This window comes from Ictidomys tridecemlineatus, chromosome 1 (genome assembly GCF_052094955.1).
Source record: "Ictidomys tridecemlineatus isolate mIctTri1 chromosome 1, mIctTri1.hap1, whole genome shotgun sequence".
Lineage (NCBI taxonomy): Eukaryota > Metazoa > Chordata > Mammalia > Rodentia > Sciuridae > Ictidomys > Ictidomys tridecemlineatus.
Window position 1 is genome coordinate 39,802,205 of NC_135477.1, and position 19,854 is coordinate 39,822,058.

The 19,854-nt window shown below is 36.9% G+C and overlaps 1 long non-coding RNA gene across 2 annotated transcripts in view; it reads right to left on the reverse strand.

The window, feature by feature from the left end:
• Window positions 1-220: 220 nt before the first annotated feature.
• Window positions 221-19,854, reverse strand: part of LOC144375182 (uncharacterized) — a 45,823-nt gene continuing 26,189 nt past the window's right edge. The window contains exon 3 of one of the 2 annotated variants that reach the window (XR_013434668.1): window positions 221-1,879. This is a non-coding gene — a long non-coding RNA (uncharacterized LOC144375182). Of the gene's footprint in view, window positions 1,880-6,223; window positions 8,515-19,854 lie in introns of those variants that run through there. The other variant, XR_013434669.1, reaches the window with a different exon arrangement.

Sequence of the window (19,854 nt, forward strand, 5' to 3'; positions counted from 1 at the left end):
TCTTGATTGTGACGATAGCTATGCAAGTAGAACCATCTATCAATATGCATCAAGAAATATCTCTGACTTTTGTTTATGTCAATTTTACCACAATAAAAGAAAAAAGTCTTTATGTTAAGTGTATATTAGATAAGATAAAGTCTTAAAAGTAATGTTCTATTTATTAATTTCAAGAAGTAGAAGAACAGCAAATTACATTCATATAATATAGAAGGGAGAAAGGAAAACAGATAGGACCAGAAATTAATGATGTAGAAAATAACCTATTGTAGAGATGATGAATAAAATCAATATTTCTTGAATGGAAAGAACTCTGAAATACAAACTCATGATAAAATTGATCAAGATATAGCAAGAAGAGAAAAATTGTCAGGAATAAAGACACACATCAGTATTGATCAGATATTTTAAAAAGATTAAAACAGCATTAGTAAAATACATTTAAAATCCAGATACAGAAAAATATCTGAGGGAACATAGTTTATAAAAAATGACCCAAGAATAAAAAGATGCTATAATAATTTATAATTAAGGCATAAAATAGAATCTGTAATATGTAAACATCCCTAGAAACCAGTCTCTAATTAGAATTACTTGTGAAATCCTTCCAATATAGAAGGAAAAACATAATACCTAAATAACACTTACCAATGAACAAAAAAAAAAAGAGAATCCACTTGTTAACTTATTTTATTTACTTGATAATCATGATATAAAATATGACAAGGATATTATAATAAAGGAAAATGACAGTTCAGTCTTTCTCAAGTACCAACATCCAAAATCCTAATAAAAATAAAAGAAGTATTTTGTCTTTCTTCTTTTTTTAAGGATGAAATATATTCCATTGTATAAATGCCTTAAGTTTTTAATTCATGTATCCATTGAAGGTGGGTTAAAAACTATTTTCATACTTTGGCTCTCATGAATATAAGGCAATGCACATAGGAGTGCAGAGATTTCTCTGAGATTCTAAGTTCAATTTCTTTGCATGTAATGTCAGCCCTCCATAACCTTGAGGTCTGCATCTGGGGATTCAACCCAGATTGAAAATATTCAAAAAATGAGAGGAAGTTCCTAAAACCAAAACTTGAATCTGCCCGATATTATGCATGATTCTAGTGAAAGAAATCATTAATGAGCAGGCATACTTGACGCTTCACAGATTTTAGTCTGTCACTCCCGCACTTGTTGGAGCATTGCTCACCTCACATCTCATTTGTGTACTTGTAGATGGGCCTATCATGTTTGCATCTGTACTGATGGCATACACCATTTTTTTTCTTTTTTGCTAAAAAATAAAGTATAACAACAATTTACATAGCATTTACATTATATTAGGGATTGTAAGTAACCTAGAGATGATTTAAAGTATACAAGAAGATGTTCATATATTATATGTAAATATTATGCCATTTTTTATAGGGCCCTTCACCATCTGCAGATTTTGATATCTGAGGGGTATCCTGGAACCACTCGTGCATGGATACTGAGGCACAACTGTACGCAAGTATTTGAATTGCTGGATCATATGGTAATTTAATTTTTAATTTTAAGACACCTCCAAAGTATTATTTATAACTGCTGTAATAATTAGCATTCCCACTTACAGTGTATATGGATTCCCTTTTCACCACATCCTTGCCAACACTTCTGTTTTATTGTTGCTATTAACAATAACCATCCTAACAGGTATGAAGTGACATCTCATTATGATTTTGATTTGCATTACCCTGATGATTACTGATGTTGAGCACCTTTTCATATTCCTGCTGGTCGTTTGTGTGTCTTCTTCAGCATGGAAAAATGTAACAGAACCAGACAAAACAGCATCTTCCATTTTATCCTCCTCCGTCTGGAAAAACGCAGATCCTTCAGTCTAGGAAACAAAATTCAATTTTCTTCTCAAATAATTTGTTTGCTTGTTTTCTCCTGCTGAGTTCAATACAAAACACTTTGTACATGCTCAATTTCCCAAATGATAGTAATAACTATTATTATAGTTTTTTTTTTTTGGTAGAATATGACAGAGTCTTATAGGAAGCTTCAATGTAGGAAGACAGAACACCAGAAAATCCCTAAGGAAGGTATTCCTTTTTGTGGGTACAGGGGCATGGCCTTGACAGGTAATGTCCCAGAACTAGCATGACTGGAACTTGGCCTTTAGAAAGAGCTAAATCTCCCCAGTTAGAGGAGTTGCATAGGAATTCCAGGTGCTTGCAAGGGTTGGAGGTAAATGAAAGCTCAGTGCCCACAGGGTGTGGTGGTTGCCAGAAATACAGTAGGGTAGAGCTGGAGGGTTAAAAAAGTAACAGGACGTAGAGGTTTGCTTGGGTTTGGTTTGCAGAGGACATAAATTCCTTTTTGAATTACTTAGACTTTATTTATTTAGGTTTTGGCAATCAGAGAAGGGGTGTGGTCATAGAATACATTTGAGAACCAAGCAGACATAAGAAAATGTTTCTAATTGATTTTCTGGTAGTACCGATTAAAGGAGCTCTATATTGAAAACACTATCTCTACCTCCTGAAAAAAGAGCCAATCCAGTATTTTGTAGGTTTCTTTTATTTATTTACTTATTTTAGGTAGATAGCAAGTAGGATTTATTGGTGGACATAATTAAGGACAAAGCAGCACCGTGGAAGCCCTCCCAAGTGCAAAGCCTGCCATGCGTCCATGGGACTTGGATTGAGGTTGTATTTGACATTTCAACGGTTCAGCCACTCTCTCTTCAAACTCAACAGAAATAAACTTGGGAAGGTCCTACTTCTTTTAGATGTAGATCTGGTAGCAGCTATAGAACTCAAATTTATCCCTGCCTAGGGACCCCATCCCATGCTCCTAGTTCTGCAGCTTGGTGCAGAAGGACATAATAACTTTGTCAATGTGAATCCCGGTTACCATGCCTTGCAGTTTTCCAAAGGCATCCTAAATAACTGTCTGGAGCCTAGATTGGGAGCAGTAGGAGGCCAGAGATGTTCTCTGGAAAGGGCTGTCCCAGGTGCCTTAGGCACGTGCAAGAAACAGGCTGCTTACTCTGATTGCAGCCATGCATACCACCACACCACAAGGGATCCGGCCCAGTTGACTTAATGGAGTGCAGATATTTTGGAGTTTCAAATCACAGTGACTAACCACATCACTGAATAAATGGTTTTGAAGACACAGAACATTAAGATATTTGGAAATAACACAAAGGAGTATTTTTAAATGACTTTAGTAGTTTACGATAAATCCTTGTTAACCAAATTAAGTTTTTAGGTTAGTATTTCTCCTTCTAGGCCATTTTCACAGTTATTCTGGTATAATGTAGAATTTACACCACTTATACTCTGAGTACATAAAATGAACTCCAGGTTATAATTTTGAAATGAATGGATACCACTTATTAAATCAGAGTTTTCAAAGATTTTGAAAGCAAATGTACTCATCTTTTTGTTTTGACGTTTCTTTAACCAAAATGTATAGCTGTATTCAAGAGAAAAGGAGTTGCTCCATAATATTTCAGCATACAACTTGTAAGCACTAATTATGTACTACACATGTGCTAGTTGATGAAGATATAATAATAAATAAATTATGAATATTAACCTCCTGTTCCTAGTATATTATTTAAAATCTGACCCTATCACACTGATAGTTTCTTGCCCCAATAGTCTCCAGGTTCAAATTTTAGTATTCCTCTCTTATTCCAGTAAATCATATACTCCATCTATTCTAAATAAATACAGCTTTCTGGTACCTTCTTTTTCCTGTGCAATTGAAGAAAATTAGCTGAACCTATGTTCACGATCATTGCCTTCTAATCAAGTGCCTCTGTCAAGATTAATCTCAAATCTCACCCATGTTGGTGCCTGCCGCAGTGGAATTTGGCTTTCCTCTGCATGGAGTGAGCAGACTGTGACATTAAGCTAAGAAAAGAAGACAGTAAAAAAAACCACACTACAGGGGCTGAGGTTGTGGCTCAGTGGTAGAGAGCTTGCTTCGCACAGGCAGGACCTTGGTTGGATCCTCAGCACCACATAAAAATAAAGGCATTGTGTTGTGTCCATCTACACCTAAAAAATAAATATTAAAAAAAAAGAAAAGAAACCACACTACACAGAAAGTAGTTTTAGAAAGCGGGGGGTGGGACGGCTGCTGGACCTTAGGGGTCAAGCTTCCACACTGAGAAGACAGAGTGAGAGGCTGCATATAGTTTATTTATATGGGGGAAACATTAAAAGTTTTCTACAGAATGGTCTTTTGCCAAATAAGGTAGGAGTTGGGCTGTCCAGACCCAATGGGTTATGCCCAATTCCAGAGCTGCAAGGGCAGTCTCCCTATCCAAGGGAAGACTGAGGCCATGTGCATTGTTTAATCCATTAAGTGGGAGGAGCCACAAAATAACTTGCACTGCCAAACCAAAATCTCCTTGGCTCAAGTCTGAGTGAAGATGCTAAATAGTTCAGGAGTGGCTTCCCACACTCAAGTCTTTATTTCCCTCAAAATTCTGAGGAAATATTCTCTTTACTTCTCTAGGCTTGAGGCTAGAATTCTGTAGATGGGATCTTTATTAATTGCAAGCCATTTATGAACCAATCTCTATCTGTAATCCTTATCAATTCTTTCTCTTTCCTTTGAAATACCCATCCTTCTCCCTTTGGTTAGTTACTTGTTCATCTCTCTTCTGAGTCCTACTTTCTTCCTACCCGGGAAATGTATACCCACATTATCCCTTATTTTTCTTTTTTGCTCATTCTTTCACATGACATTGGATTGTAACATAAACCAAAGCATGCATATTTAGACTCCAAACCCTCTTTAGCTCAAGGAGGACTCCTATCTCTCTCCTCTATCTACTTATAAATTTCTTGAAGGAGACAAATATACACATTCTCATTTTTTCCTTACACTTGAACACTTTTTACTCAGATACATGTTTGCATTTTATTAGTTTTTTACTTAGTTAAGGTCATCAGTGACCACTGTGCCCCAATTCCCACAGTTAATGTTTCAGTTCTCATCTTATTCAACCGCTCATAGAATTCTGTATATTCAGTTTGAACCTGCTATTTGAACTTGTTTCCCTTGAGTATTCATCCTCTTGGTCTTTTTTAAATGACTCTGGACTTTCCTCAGAAACTTTAACCAACTAGGTATCACCTACACAAGTTTTAAGAATGAAATTTCTCCTTGGTTAGTTTTTAGGTTCTAGTTCTTGTCACTCAGTCTCCTTTCCCCTAGATTCAAGGGTGCAAGTAGTAATTTGTATGCTGTAACTTCCAAAACTTACCACTAACTTGAACTTTTGCCCCGAACCGTTAACTCATATATTCAAATACTTCTCTGAAATTTCCACTTAGAGATCTAGCAAGAATCTCAAAATTATCATGGTCAAAACTGAAACAATCCTCTCTCCCCATCCTCATCCATCTCCACCTCTCCCTTTCTTAGTGAATGTCCTTATTGAATCCACCTTCCCCTTACTCTCAATACCCCAGATCTGGACTACCTTGTAATCAGTGAGCAAATAATTCCAATCATACTTGAAGTGACACTCCAATGACCTGAAAGAGTCTGTAAAATGCTTGGGGCTGAGACAAGGAGATGAAATGCAGTAAAATATAGATTTTAAGTAAGTAAATATTATTATTTTTAGCTTCGTTTTTAAAATCAGCCTTGGAGATGCTTATATTTATTCCGTTTTTTGGTTTTTCTTTTCTCTTTTACAATGAAGTGGTCCAATTCTGACACTGTAATCTTATCTTCTATAATGCTCAGAGGCCCTGAAGATCACTTTGTAGTGTTGTTCCTTGATTGCACTGACTGATGTTTTAGATCCCCTCATCCTGTAGAAATAAATGGTATTTAATCCTCCCATAGAATTCTGCATCGTAAGCATCATTAGCTGAAAGGTAGGCATAGAGGAGTGGTTTCCAGGCAACCACAGCCTATGCTTATTTTACAAAGTGGTAGCTCAATGACAGTTTGAACCATCTGACAATTGAGTAGCTTATAGAGTTCTAAGCTCTGTACTTCTAAAAATTTTCTCAAAAGGACTATGTTCTTTGATCAAAATGATTATACAGGTGAATCCTGTTTAATAGTGTTTTCATGAACATAAAAATTGCTCTTATATTTAAGTTTTAAAATAGAAATCAATTATAATGGTTTATCGAATATGCACACCATGGTATTGTTATTCCTACTTTAATTAATGTTTGAAAGACATGATGCTTGAACAATATTTTATATATGATTTCTGGTGAGAGGAACTAGAATTACATTTAACATTATGTAAACTTATAACTCCCTCTTCTGTGCTTCTCTTCACAGTAAAATGATTCAAAAGTTTATTAATGTTAATGGCTTTAATAGAAATAGCAACAGTTAACGTATTGAAGGCTTACTGTCTACAAGGTACTTTACTAAAGGGTTCACACATGTTACTTCATTTAATTTTCACAGAACACATATGAAGTAGGTACTAGTGAAAACTTCATTATCTAGATGAGAAAACTGAGACTCAGCAAGAAGAAATAATATGTATACAAAGCTATAAATGGGACCATGATTTCAATTCAGTTATAGCATACTAATTTCACAGTTTATAGTTCTTACTTTGAGCCTATCTTGTCTGCAAATAATTGTCCATTCAAGGTGGCACTTGCTTATCTTCCTTTCTTTCTTTCTCTTCTATTGGCTCATAATATATAGCTCCATTAAATCTGCTGCCTTTAACATGGACCATGAGTTCCCTGTTGTTAGATGCAATATCTTCCTAATTTTTAATAAGCAGTATCCTTGCTTAACTTCCATGATATAGTAATCTCTTTTGTTGTCCTCTCTCCTTTGCTCATGTCTCCTTTTCTCCCCAAATTCTGAAAGTTGGAATTTTCCAGGAGATTTTTTTCTTCTCTTCAATGGACACTCTCTTTTTTTTTATTGGTTGTTCAAAACATTACAAAGCTCTTGACATATCATACTTCATACATTAGATTCAAGTGGGTTATGAACTCCCATTTTTACCCCAAATACAGATTGCAGAATCACATCAGTTACACATACACATTTTTACATAATGCCCTATTAGTAACTGTTGTATTCTGCTACCATTCCTATCCCCTACTATCCCCCCTCCCCTCCCCTCCCATCTTCTCTCTCTACCCCATCTACTGTAATTCATTTCTCTCCTTGTTTATTTTCCCATTCCCCTCACCACCTCTTATATGTAATTTTGTATAACAATGAGGGTCTCCCTCCATTACCATGCAATTTCCTTTTTCTCTCCCTTTCCCTCCCACCTCATGTCTCTTTTTAATGTTAATCTTTTCTTCCTGCTCTTCCTCCCTGCTCTGTTCTTAGTTTCTCTCATTATATCAAAGAAGACATTTGGTATTTGTTTTTTAGGGATTGGCTAGCTTCACTAAGCATAATCTGCTCTAGTGCCATACATTTCCCTGCAAATTCCATTATTTTGTCATTTTTTAGTGCATGTGTAATACTCCATGGTGTATAAATGCCACATTTTTTTTTTATCCATTCATCTATTGAAGGGCATCTAGGTTGGTTCCACAGTCTAGCTATTGTGAATTGTGCTGCTATGAACATCGATGTGGCAGTAGTACGCTCTTTTAAGGTCTTCAGGGAATAGTCCGAGAAGGGCAATAGCAGGGTCAAATGGTGGTTCCATTCCCAGCTTTCCCAGGAATCTCCATACTGCTTTCCAAATTGGCCGCACCAATTTGCAGTCCCACCAGCAGTGTACAAGTGTACCCTTTTCTCCACATCCTTCCCAGCACTTGTTGTTGTTTGACTTCATACTGGCTGCCAATCTTACTGGAGTGAGATGGTATCTTAGGGTGATTTTGATTTGCATTTCCCTGACTGCTAGAGATCGTGAGCATTTTTTCATGTACTTGTTGATTGATTGTATGTCCTCCTCTGAGAAGTGTCTGTTCAGGTCCTTGGCCCATTTGTTGATTGGGTTATTTGTTAACTTATTGTCTAGTTTTTTGAGTTCTTTGTATACTCTGGATATTAGGGCTCTATCTGAAGTGTGAGGAGTAAAAATTTGTTCCCAGGATGTAGGCTCCCTATTTACCTCTCTTATTGTTTCTCTTGCTGAGAAAAAACTTTTTAGTTTGAGTAGGTCCCATTTGTTGATTCTTGTCATTAACTCTTGTGCTATGGGTGTCCTATTAAGGAATTTGGAGCCCAACCCCACAATATGTAGATTGGAGCCAACTTTTTCTTCTATCAGACACAGAGTCTCTGATTTGATATCAAGCTCCTTGATCCATTTTGAGTTAACTTTTGTGCATGGCGAGAGGAGGGGATTCAGTTTCATTTTGTTGCATATGGATTTCCAGTTTTCCCAACACCATTTGTTGAAGATGCTATCCTTTTTTTTTTGTAGAACCTTTTGGGTCTTCTAGATATAGAATAATGTCATCCACAAATAGTGATAATTTAAGTTCTTCTTTTCCTATTTTTATGCCTTTAATTTCTTTCGACAGACCCTTAGCCATGCTAACGAAGAGAAGAAAAGAGAGAACTCAAATTACTAACATATGGGATGAAAAAGGCAATATCACAACAGATGCTACAGAAATTAAGAAGACAATTAGAAAGTATTTTGAAAACCTATATTCCAATAAAATAGAAGATTGTGAAGACATCGATAAATTTCTTAAGTCATATGATTTGCCCAGACTGAGTCAGGAGGATACACACAATTTGAACAGACCAATATCAATAGATGAAATAGAAGAAGCAATCAAAAGACTACCACCCAAGAAAAGCCCAGGACCAGATAGGTATACAGTGGAGTTTTACAAAACCTTTAAAGAAAAATTAATACCAATACTTTTCAAGTTATTTCAGGAAATAGAAAAAGAGGGAGTTCTTCCAAATTCATTCTATGAGGCCAACATCACCCTGATTCCGAAACCAGACAAAGACACCTCAAAGAAAGAAAACTACAGACCAATATCTCTGATGAACCTAGATGCAAAAATCCTCAATAAAATTCTGGTGAATCGGATACAAAGGCACATCAAAAAAGTTGTGCACCATGATCAAGTAGGATTCATTCCTGGGATGCAAGGATGGTTCAATATACGGAAATCAATAAATGTTATTCACCACATCAATAGACTTAAAGATAAGAACCATATGATCATCTCGATAGATGCAGGAAAAGCATTCAACAAAGTAAAGCATCCCTTTATGTTCAAAATATTAGAAAAACTAGGGATAACAGGAACTTACCTCGACATTGTAAAAGCTATCTATGCTAATCCTCAGGCTAGCATCATTCTGAATGGAGAAAAATTGAAGGCATTCCCTCTAAAATCTGGAACAAGACAGGGATGCCCTCTATCACCACTTCTATTCAATATAGTTCTCGAAACACTGGCCAGAGCAATTAGATTGACACTCTCTTTTGGAGATTTGATCAATTCGTAGATAGTTTACAACATCTGTATTCTGATAAATTTCAAATCTATGCTGCTAGCCTTTATCTCATCAGTTGAAGTCCAGACACATATCACCAAATGCTTCTGTGGGCTTTCAACTTAGAAATTCTATTAGATATCTCACGCTCCATATGCCTAAGCAGAACTTTCAATTCTGCTCTCAATCCCACTCCCAGATTCGCTTCACCTGCAGCCTCTTCACCTTAGTGGAGTGATAACTTTTTATTTTAAGTTGCTCAAGTTAAAACCTAGACATCTTTCTTGACTATACTTGATTTACGCCCACAAAGTGACAAGAAATCTTACTAGATTAACATTCAGAATATATTCAGCATCTGACAATTCATTTGCCCCTCCTCTGCTATCCTTCTGACCCAAGCAACATTATCTGTGGTCTGAATTTCCTCAGTCAGTATTCAGATTGGCTTCATGATTCCAACATTTCTACTTCATGATCTAATCTGAACACAGCAGCTGGAGTGATTCTTGTAAAAAGTTAGTGAAATGAAGACATTCTTGGCTCAATTTCTTCTGACATTTCCTTCTCTTCCTGAGAATACCTAACAAAGTCTTTGCAATAATCCTGTGCAACCTGTGGCCCTCATCCTCTGCTGACCTTACCCTCCCACATATCTGCTTTGACTCTGCTCCAGCTACATGCACATACTTCCTTGCTGTTCACTGAATATGTGAAGTATGCTAATGCCTTTGTTTCTTTGCACTGGATCTTGACTCTTGGAACTTTCCTCCACAATACCAAATGACTCACTGCATATATATATATATATATATATATATATATATATATATATATATATTGCTTTATACGTTTTCTCAACTTTCATCTTCTTAATGTGGTCTACCCTGCCCGTCCTAATTAAACATGCAAGTTGCACTCCTATCCCTATCTCTTCAGGTTCCTTAATGCTGCCCTATTCCTACTTCCCGTAGCACTTTTAACTTCTAATATACTGTGTGATTTATTAATTTTATTGTTTATTTTCTAATACCCTTGGCAAGAAAGTAATCTTCACAAGGGAAGGTTTATGTCTGTTCTAGTCATTAATGTGTTCCAGACACCTGGAAAAAACGGTACTGCTATATGTACTTGGGTGTGTGTGTGTATACATGCATATATATATATATATGTGTGTGTGTGTGTGTGTGTGTGTGTGTGTGTCATAAATGCATAGACATATATGTATATATATGTATGTGTGTATATATGTGTGTGTGTGTGTGTGTGTATATATATATATATAAAATCTTCCTCATTCTTTTCCAGTAAGTCAAATTATTTATGTGTAAGTAGTGTATATAAAATACACATTTCAAATGAATGACTGAATGAGTTCATAGTTTAGGAGAAAGAAATCAGACTAGGGGGCAGAGGCAGTGGAGAGAAAAATACAAATATATCAACACTATTAGCTCTAAGAATATATTTTAGCAGTTTTAAAAGAGCCACTTGTGTATGTGCCTTTATCCTTTGCAGGTCATTAGATGTAGTTAAAGGGCCACCAGAGCTAGTATGAATGGGATCCTGCCCCATGGTGCTACTGTGGAGTTTAGTCTAGGGATAGGTTGGCTTCTGATTCTCTCTTATAGCTCTTCACCCTCTTTGTTGGGGGTGATTGGGTAAAGCTCAGCCTCTAGGACTCCAGTGTGTGATTGTACAAGTGATATTTTGTTAATGAGTTGCCTAAGAAGAAAACACATATGCATGTACACCCATACACACACACACACACACACACACACACACACACACACACAATGCACACATTCCTACCCATAGTCATAGATGAAATAAAGTTTCATAAAATCTCTCTAGCGATCAAAGAGTCATTTCCAGGAAGAAAAAAAAAAGCATGACTTTGAAGTCACATGACTTGAGGATAAACTAGCACAAGCTTACTTGCTCTTACAAGAGAATTTGGACAAAAACTTTCTTGAACTTCAGCTTTTTAAATCATATTTAACAGATCAATAACAATGATACTAAGATTACTGGAAATTTAGGAAGATTAAAGAAGATATTGAATAATATCTACTTATTTATACCATAAATGTGTATAAAATAATATTTATGGTATTTTAGTTTGAGGAATTCTTCCTAGGTTTGAGATATAAAGGCTGTGGAAAGGTTGGCAAATAAACTCCTCACTTGCATCCCCAATTTTAATCCCTGGAGTTAAGAGTTGTCCTTACAATGATACCCAACAAGATGCAGTCATACTCAGAAAACTAATCAATATTTAAAATTCAGGATTTCAACAATTCAATTTCTGTAACAAGTTATAAAATTATGAATTTTAAGGAGTATTCTATGCCTTTTCCTTATGTTCTTCTATGGGTCAAATCATTTATTGTCCTATTACATCAGGAAAAAAGAGAAATAAATAACATCCAGTGAAGTTAGGTAAAACGGAAAGCTCCTTATGCAAATTATCAAGGTTATTACGTTCCGATGGTAAATTAATAAAGGTGGATCACAAATCTCCTATATCAGAGAGACATGTGTTCTAATCCTGACTGTCTGGTGATTTCTTTTATACCGGATCACTTCTCGGATTAGGGATTAGGGATTGCTGTTCTTTCCTAAAATGGGTCTTAAAATCCATTTCACAAAACCTACTGTGAATATTCATTGAAGTGACACATGTGAAAGTCCCCAACACCCAAAATGGGAGCAGTGTCTTCTTCCTTTCCCTTCTTTTCTCCTCTTCCCCCGTTCTTTTTACATGACCTGGTCCTTACCTTTTTAATGAACCTGTGCCTATGATTATGTTCCTTGTTTCCAACTTGCTCTTGGAGTATTTGGGTTTTTGCTTCTGATTCTCTTATAGGTCTGGCACCCTCTATGTGATGTCGATTGGACATACTCAGCCTCCAGGACCCAGCATGACAGGCTCTCCTGTTGTTGATCAACCTCGCTGGGACACTGACTCCCCAAATACACACCCAGCTTTACTGCTTTTCTTTAACCCAGACTTTAATAGTTTTATTGTCCAGTATTTTAACTAAATGTCTAGAAGAAAAGTGCACCCCTGTCAGGCAAACAAGAAAAAGGTGAGTTCTTAATTTTCCACTCTACTCTGCTTTCTAGATTCCGTGGAGGCAACAAACATTGACTTCACTGGGAACTAACTCTACCCTTTAAGTAGATGAATTTTTGAGCTGACCTGGGATAGATTATTGATGTATACTCAATCAGTATAGAAGATGAATATGGAAAGTGTTGATAAAAACAAAAATTTATATGTGAACACTGAGGCCCAATAAACAGGATATTTATAGACTTAGGACCCCACAGGTTCAGAGAAAAGTCTGGAAGTTAGCGAACAAAACCAGAACTGAGGTGTCAGTTGTTTCACATATAAAAAGTGATGGAGATATCATCTGAAAATTTTGTTATGTCACTTAGTTTCCTTTCACTACCCGCCTCAGTTGGGCTATAAGCCTGGTGTGGAAGACCAGGTATCATTTAGATAGCAATGATATAGCAACCTTTGGGGAGAGCAAGAAGCATTTCACCCATTTATTATCCCTTCATTCAATAAAGGAGCAAAATCTAAGACTCAAGCTGTCAAGAAATTCCTCTGTTTAGATTGTTCCTATTTCCCCCGCTGCTACAAGAATATAGGCACAGAGTGGGCATGTTGCAAATATTTGCTTAGTAAAAGAATGGTTTCCCTAAAGGGTTTATATTTTGGGGTTTTGCCTTAAATGCAGTAAGGACTCTCTGTTCAGGATTCTATTCTCCCTAGTGCCCTATGGGTTTCAACCTTTATTCTGACATCAAAGACCTTCCAATAAGGATGTGCCACACTCAGCATCTAGCATGCCTTAGTGGAAGGTCATAAATGCGACGACAAACATATCATCCTCATTCAGAAGAGACAGATGCTTTGGTTTAGTACTGCTCTGTGGCATTCTGGGGACAATGAAAGGCTAGGATCTCATGGACACTGTTCAACTGAAGGAAAAGGGCCTTGCAAAACCTCTGTGTCATTGGCAGTGTTGAACATTGCAAATCAGAATGAAGGGTTGCAAAGCACAGCTCAGAAATTTACAGGGTCTGCCTGGAAATGAGACAGGCTTTCAGAGGATTTATCATGGCACTCACTAGGCTGGCTTCAAGGCAGAAGGGACCATAAATACAGGGGATGAGAGTGAACCTGAAGTTTGAGCATTTTAATTTAGAAGAAATAAATATGTGGGACTCGTAGGGGTCGTTGTCTCCTGGCGATTTCTGTGATTGTCATTTGTCATCTTCCTAGCAGCTGGTGGAAGTCTAGGGTGTACAGGCACAGGGCTGAGCCTGCAGAGGAACACAGGACCAGGCTTCCTCATAAACTTCAGATTTACGAGACCTGGGGAGAAAGATCTTCAAGATCCACTTGCCTAGCTCCTGATTTCATTCAGGTAAAATTAAATCAGCTGGGATATTTGGTTTTCCGTTTCTCATGTGACTGAAAACTCTCCTTCATTCTTTATTATGCTGCATTTTTATTGTGCTGTGTAGCAGGTTCAGTTTGGTATTTAATCATAGATTCTTTTTTATTTTAAAGATAGTTTTTGAAGGACACCGAAGAAATTGCTTATAGGGGATGGAGGTAGAAAGCACACACTTTTAAAATCAGCCTGAGGTCTCTTTCATAGTTTTCTTTAAAACAACAACAACAACAAAAAAAAACAAAGCAAAACTCCAAAAAACAACAGTCGACATAAAGTTAACTTTTTTGTTTTCCAAATGGTATTTGAAAGACCAGGTTCTATGATAAATCTGTCATGGTCTATGGATTCAGAGTTTAGATAGTCTAGCCACTTTGGAACAACATTAAAAAATCCAGTAACTACAAGATCAAAGAGCCATGCACAGAGTTCTATGGTATATCAAAGACGGAAACCACCAACCACTAAGCCCCTATAGTCTGGGAGCAGGTGGGAAAGGAGCACAGAGGCTACAGTATAGCGTTTTCATAATGTAAAACTATGTTAAAATATTACAAATTGGTGGTTATGATAGATGAACCTAAATCTCTTATTTCTTGAGTCCACCCATGACACATTCTCAGATTCGTCCCTCATTGGAGGGAAGGATATGGTGGTAGAATTTGAGGATGGGATGTGATACCATCCTGGTGAGGATTTTTGCATTTTAGGTTCTTGCAGGTACACACACAAATACATGCATGCATGTGCACTCTCTCTCTCTCTCTCTCACACACACACACACACACACACACACACACACGCACACACACACACAGTAGCCCCCTCTTACCCATGATTTCACTTTCCATGATTTTATTTATCAGCAGTCAACTATTATCCCAAAATATTAAGTGGAAAATTCCAGATATGAACAATTCATAATTTTAAAATTGTGCAGTATTCTGAGGAGCATGATCAAATATCATACCATCTCACGTTGTCCCATCCAGAATGTAAATCAGTCCTTTGTCCTGTGTACCTACGCTGTGGATGCTACCCACATTTTAGTAGGCATTTCGGTTATCAGATCAATGGTTGGGATATTGTACCTCAACCCCTTCACCTTTTGTCTACTATGAGTAATACCACCATGAATGTTCTTAAGTTTCCGAAAGCTTATTTATGAATGTTCATATTGGTATTCATAAATTTACCTGAAAACATGCTTTCATTTCTCTTAGGCGTATATCTAAGAGTAGAATGATTGGCTCATATGGTAATTTTATGTTTAATATTTGGGTAAACAAAGTTATTATACATATACATACACATATGCACAGGCACCCCAAAGATTGAACCCAGGGGTGCTTAACCACTGAGCCACATCCTCATTCCTTTATTTTTATTATTTTTTTTTAAATTTTAGATACAAGAGTTTCCTAAGTTGCTTAGGGCCTAAGTTGCTGGGGTTGGCTTTGAAGTTGCAATCTTTCTGCCTCAGCCTCCTAAGCCACTAGAATTACAGGTGTGTGCCACTGTGCTTGGCTAAATTGTTTTATTTTTAATACTAAAGGTGTAATTATTTCTAAAATTTATTGAAATATAAACATAATGCAACCAAGTAAAGTTACAGGCTCATTGTATTGGTTCTTACAAATGAGTTAGACTCACGCTGTTCAAAAGAAATACAAAACACAGAGCTACCACAGAAAGTTCATGACTTGTTATGTGTTAGGAAACAAAGAGAACAGGTAGAGCAGAAGTGGGTAGGAAGGTTAAAAAACATGTCTTGAGATTATTGTTACTAGAAACTAGTGGGATAAGGGAAAGAAGGAAAAAATGTTTGATACAGAAAGAGATCTTCATATCCCAAAGTGTGAACTGGGTGGAAAGGGAGAGCAGATTCACAGGAAACCAAATAAGAGCACATTTGGGAGGAGGTGACAGCAAGTATCTGAATATATTCAGACCTTTGCAGCATGCTTCAAGAGAAGCATTCACTTACTTTCCTTTATTCCTGTATTTCTATCTTTGGGCTAATGTGTGGCTCTCAGTCTATTTTAAAATGTCCCAGTAATAGTAAGTTGTGGGATGAAATTTTAATGGTCATCTGTATGACTTCAAAAGCAGAATGTCTGCTCTTCCTGTGTGACCGAGAGCAGAAATTTCTCAAAAAAAAAAAAGAAAAAGAAAAAATTTACTTCCTCACCTGAAAGCCAAGGCCCCTGGCTTCCTAACCTGACTGTGAATTGATATCTGGGATCTCACCAGCAGTAGGATGAGTTGGTGTTCCAAGGGGATGAGAGTAGGAGACAAGCAGGGGCAGGTCAAAGGTCTGGACTTTTGAAACCTCCCTGAGGTTGTGGGTGCAGCTGATGGAACCTTTAGCAGGTGGACTCTACTATGCTTTTAATGTCAAAGTACTTTGCTTGTATGAATCAAAGGAAGACATTCTGTGATAAGTGACCGAACTAGAGTGGAAGATAGTAGTGACGTCAGGAAAACTTTAAAGACATACTTTACCTTTAGGCTTGTGCTATCCGATACAAACAAAATATGTGGCACGTTATGCATTTTTCATAATAAATTTTGTATTTTCATTATGCATTTTCTAGTAACCACACCAAAGAAGTAAAAGATAAACATAGGTGAAATTAATTTATTAATTTTAATTGTATGCTTAATTTAATTTAATATATCCTAGTTATTATTATTTCAATATGTAGTCTGTCTAAAAAGTGAGAAATTTACCTTCTTTTTCTCAGACTGTCTTTGAAATTGGGTTGTGTTTTACCTTTAGAGTTCATCTCACTTTGAATGACATACATTTCAAGTGCTCCCCTGTGGGAAGTGGCACCTCTATTGGATAGGCAGATCTAGACTTCACAATTTGCTCTTGAAATCTGAATCCTGGGGTTCAGACTTATGAAGGAGCCAATTTAGTTTGTGCTGTGCAAAAGGTCTCTGGGGATGACTTACATTCTCTTGTCGCTCTACATATGTGCTATATGCTGAATTGAAGTTCAAAAAGCTTCTACACCCACACAGACACACACATGTACACACAGACACACATCGTCTCATTTAATCAGTACAACACAGGTAGGTAGGTCTCACAGTATGTGTAAACCTGACGAGAATATCAAAGCATATTTGCTCCCTGGGGCTGCTGTAACAAAGTGCCACAAACTGGGTGGCTTCAACAACAGAAATATTTTGTCTCCTGGTTCTGAAGGTTGAGGGTATGAGATTAAGGTGTCGCAGGTGTGCGTTACTTCTGAGGGCATCTCTCCTCTCCTGTCTTCTGGTAGTTCCTTAGTTTGTGGCAGCGCATTCCTGTATTTGCATGGTGTTCATGCTATCTGTGTGCTTGTGTCAAAATTTACCCTATATGTAATTATACTGGTCATAATGGACTAGGAGCCTACCCTCCTCCTGTATGATCTCAGTTTAACTAATTGCATACAATTTACAACAATTTTATTTCCAAATAAGGCACATTCCTAAGTACTGGGGACCAGATCTGAATATATGAATTTTGGAGGGACACTTTCAGTGCATTATCCAGAACTTCAAAAAGCAATTGTCAATCACATTGCTTCAGATGATAGGTTTTGCACATGGTGTGTTTGTGTGTATGTATTTGTATATCCATATGTTTGTATCTGAGTTTATATACATGCAATTTTTTTTTTGCTCATTGCTACAGCCTTTAACCATTCCTCAGCAAACATTAGGAACTCTGTAAGTATTTTCTGGAAAAAAAAGTATATTAAAAAAAGTAGATTTCTGCAAGTTGGAACCATGTTGGTGGTGTTATTGTCACATTAGAAAGGTGCATACCTTTCATGGCTTGTCCTAGCTTTGGCTGGAATTCCTCATTTTCAGGGCTTTATAACACTTATTATAAATTCCATCTGGATGAAAACTGGGCTAAGCTTCTTGGCCTTGAGCTTTTAATTGATGCTATGCTTATTGGAATGTGAAAAATATGAGTTGTAGTCTTTATGATGCTCTTTTATGCCTGTATAATTTCCAAATGGTTTGGTGCCTCAACAGGCTATCTCTGACTCATTATTGGTTTTTACAGAAATGAAATCTAGATGCCCTAGGGATAGACCTACAAAGTGAGAGTCAGAGGTTGTGCAGTGGCATTGTCTTGAGCTGCCAACTGCCTTGCATGCAAATGTGTTCTTGCAGGTACTCATAAGAAAGGCCCTCATCCTGCCATGGATTGAGCTAAAGACAATCACATGTAACCCCAAAGTGCTGCCTCCTCATAAAGGGACTCCAGGCCATCTCAAACCCTGTACCACCTGTTCATACACACAATTTCCAATCTCTATTCAGCTGGCTGGATTTTATTTTGGATTCTATAGTGAGGAACACACATTTTCAGCATTAGAGGTGTTTTGTGATTTAGAGATGTAATATACCTAACTTCACTATTTATTAAACTAATATTTATCAAAGATCCATGGTTTGCTCTGTGTTGGAGAGACACAAAAATAAGTGAGTCTTTGAGGTTTCACTTGAAGGCTTCACAATCTAAGACTTCACAATTGAGTTCAACATAATGATCTACATTGTGGTGAGTACAGGTCGACAGTGGAGTCAGAAAAGCACATTTAAAAAAAGGAGGTTTTTCTTTGTGGACATTAAGATGACATAGATAGAGAACTCAGTCTAGCACTACATGATTTCATACAGAGTGAGCTGATTTGGGCAAATATTGGAAAAATAGTGAAGCCTAATGGTAATCAGAGAGCACCACACAAAAGTAATATGACTTTTCTTGGCTCTGATAGTATGTCTCCAGAGAGGGCTCTTTAATACCTTGTAATGACTTCACAGCAAGATCCTTCCTGGACCAAAGAACTGTAACTGTGGCAATTGTAGAAGTCCCTCTTTCTTTCCTCTTTCTTCATCAGGACAGGGATAATCCATCTGTGCATGTCATACACTGAACTTTGAAGTGATAATACATCATTTTCCCCCTGTATGTATCATCATAACACTGATACTAAGTTTACCATCAGCATCTTACAAGCTAGAAGACTGAGACCTGGGGAAATTGCTTAACTTGCCCAAGTTTACATGGCATTTTGTGGTTATATTGGCTATCATTCTTGCTTTTGAGGGTGATAGAAATCAGAAGTGTAATTCATCCAAAATTAGAATAGACAATACGCTGGTCAATTATCTGAGAAGTACAGGGGTAAATGTGTCGCCAGAGAGGATTAGAAGTAGGGATGAAGATATCACTGAGACTTTTCCTGGGGTGAATCTGTCACTCTCTATGTACTGGCTTTATTTTCTCAAGCAATTTCTCCATGAGGTAAGATACCCTCCCTTGGAAATTTTAAAACACTTTTCAATAAATTTACTACTAGAGGACACAGGGATCTTCACAACCATCTTCAGATAGTAAATTCCACAGGAAGACTCTAATGCGTTCACTGAGAGCCAGATAACCACTTACAGCAGCTGGAATCAGTAAGGTTCACCACCTAGACAATAATATGCTTTGCAGCATTTCTGAGAAAATGGTATTGTTCTAGACAGTCAAAATAACAAAAGGTAGAGTTGAAACTGAAATTCATCTTTAAGACTCCAAACCCAATAGCACTTGATTCTTCTTAGGCATTGAAAATTCCATGGAAAAAAATTTTAAGTTGTATATGTAAAGGATTTTGTTTTGGTCATTTGCATTTTCACAGATATCTCCAATTCATAGTGATGACAAAACTGGTTTATACTGCTCCCCCATGGCCCTCCCTAGAGCCCCGTGTTTATCTGGTCTTTACCCTGTTTTCTCAGTCAGTGATCATTGGCTCAGAGATACATTATAATATTTGTGGGCCCTAAACATTTTGGCTTCTTCCATAAAAATATCAAAAAAATTATATTTTACTCTAAAAGTATAAAAATGAATATATTAGAATTATAT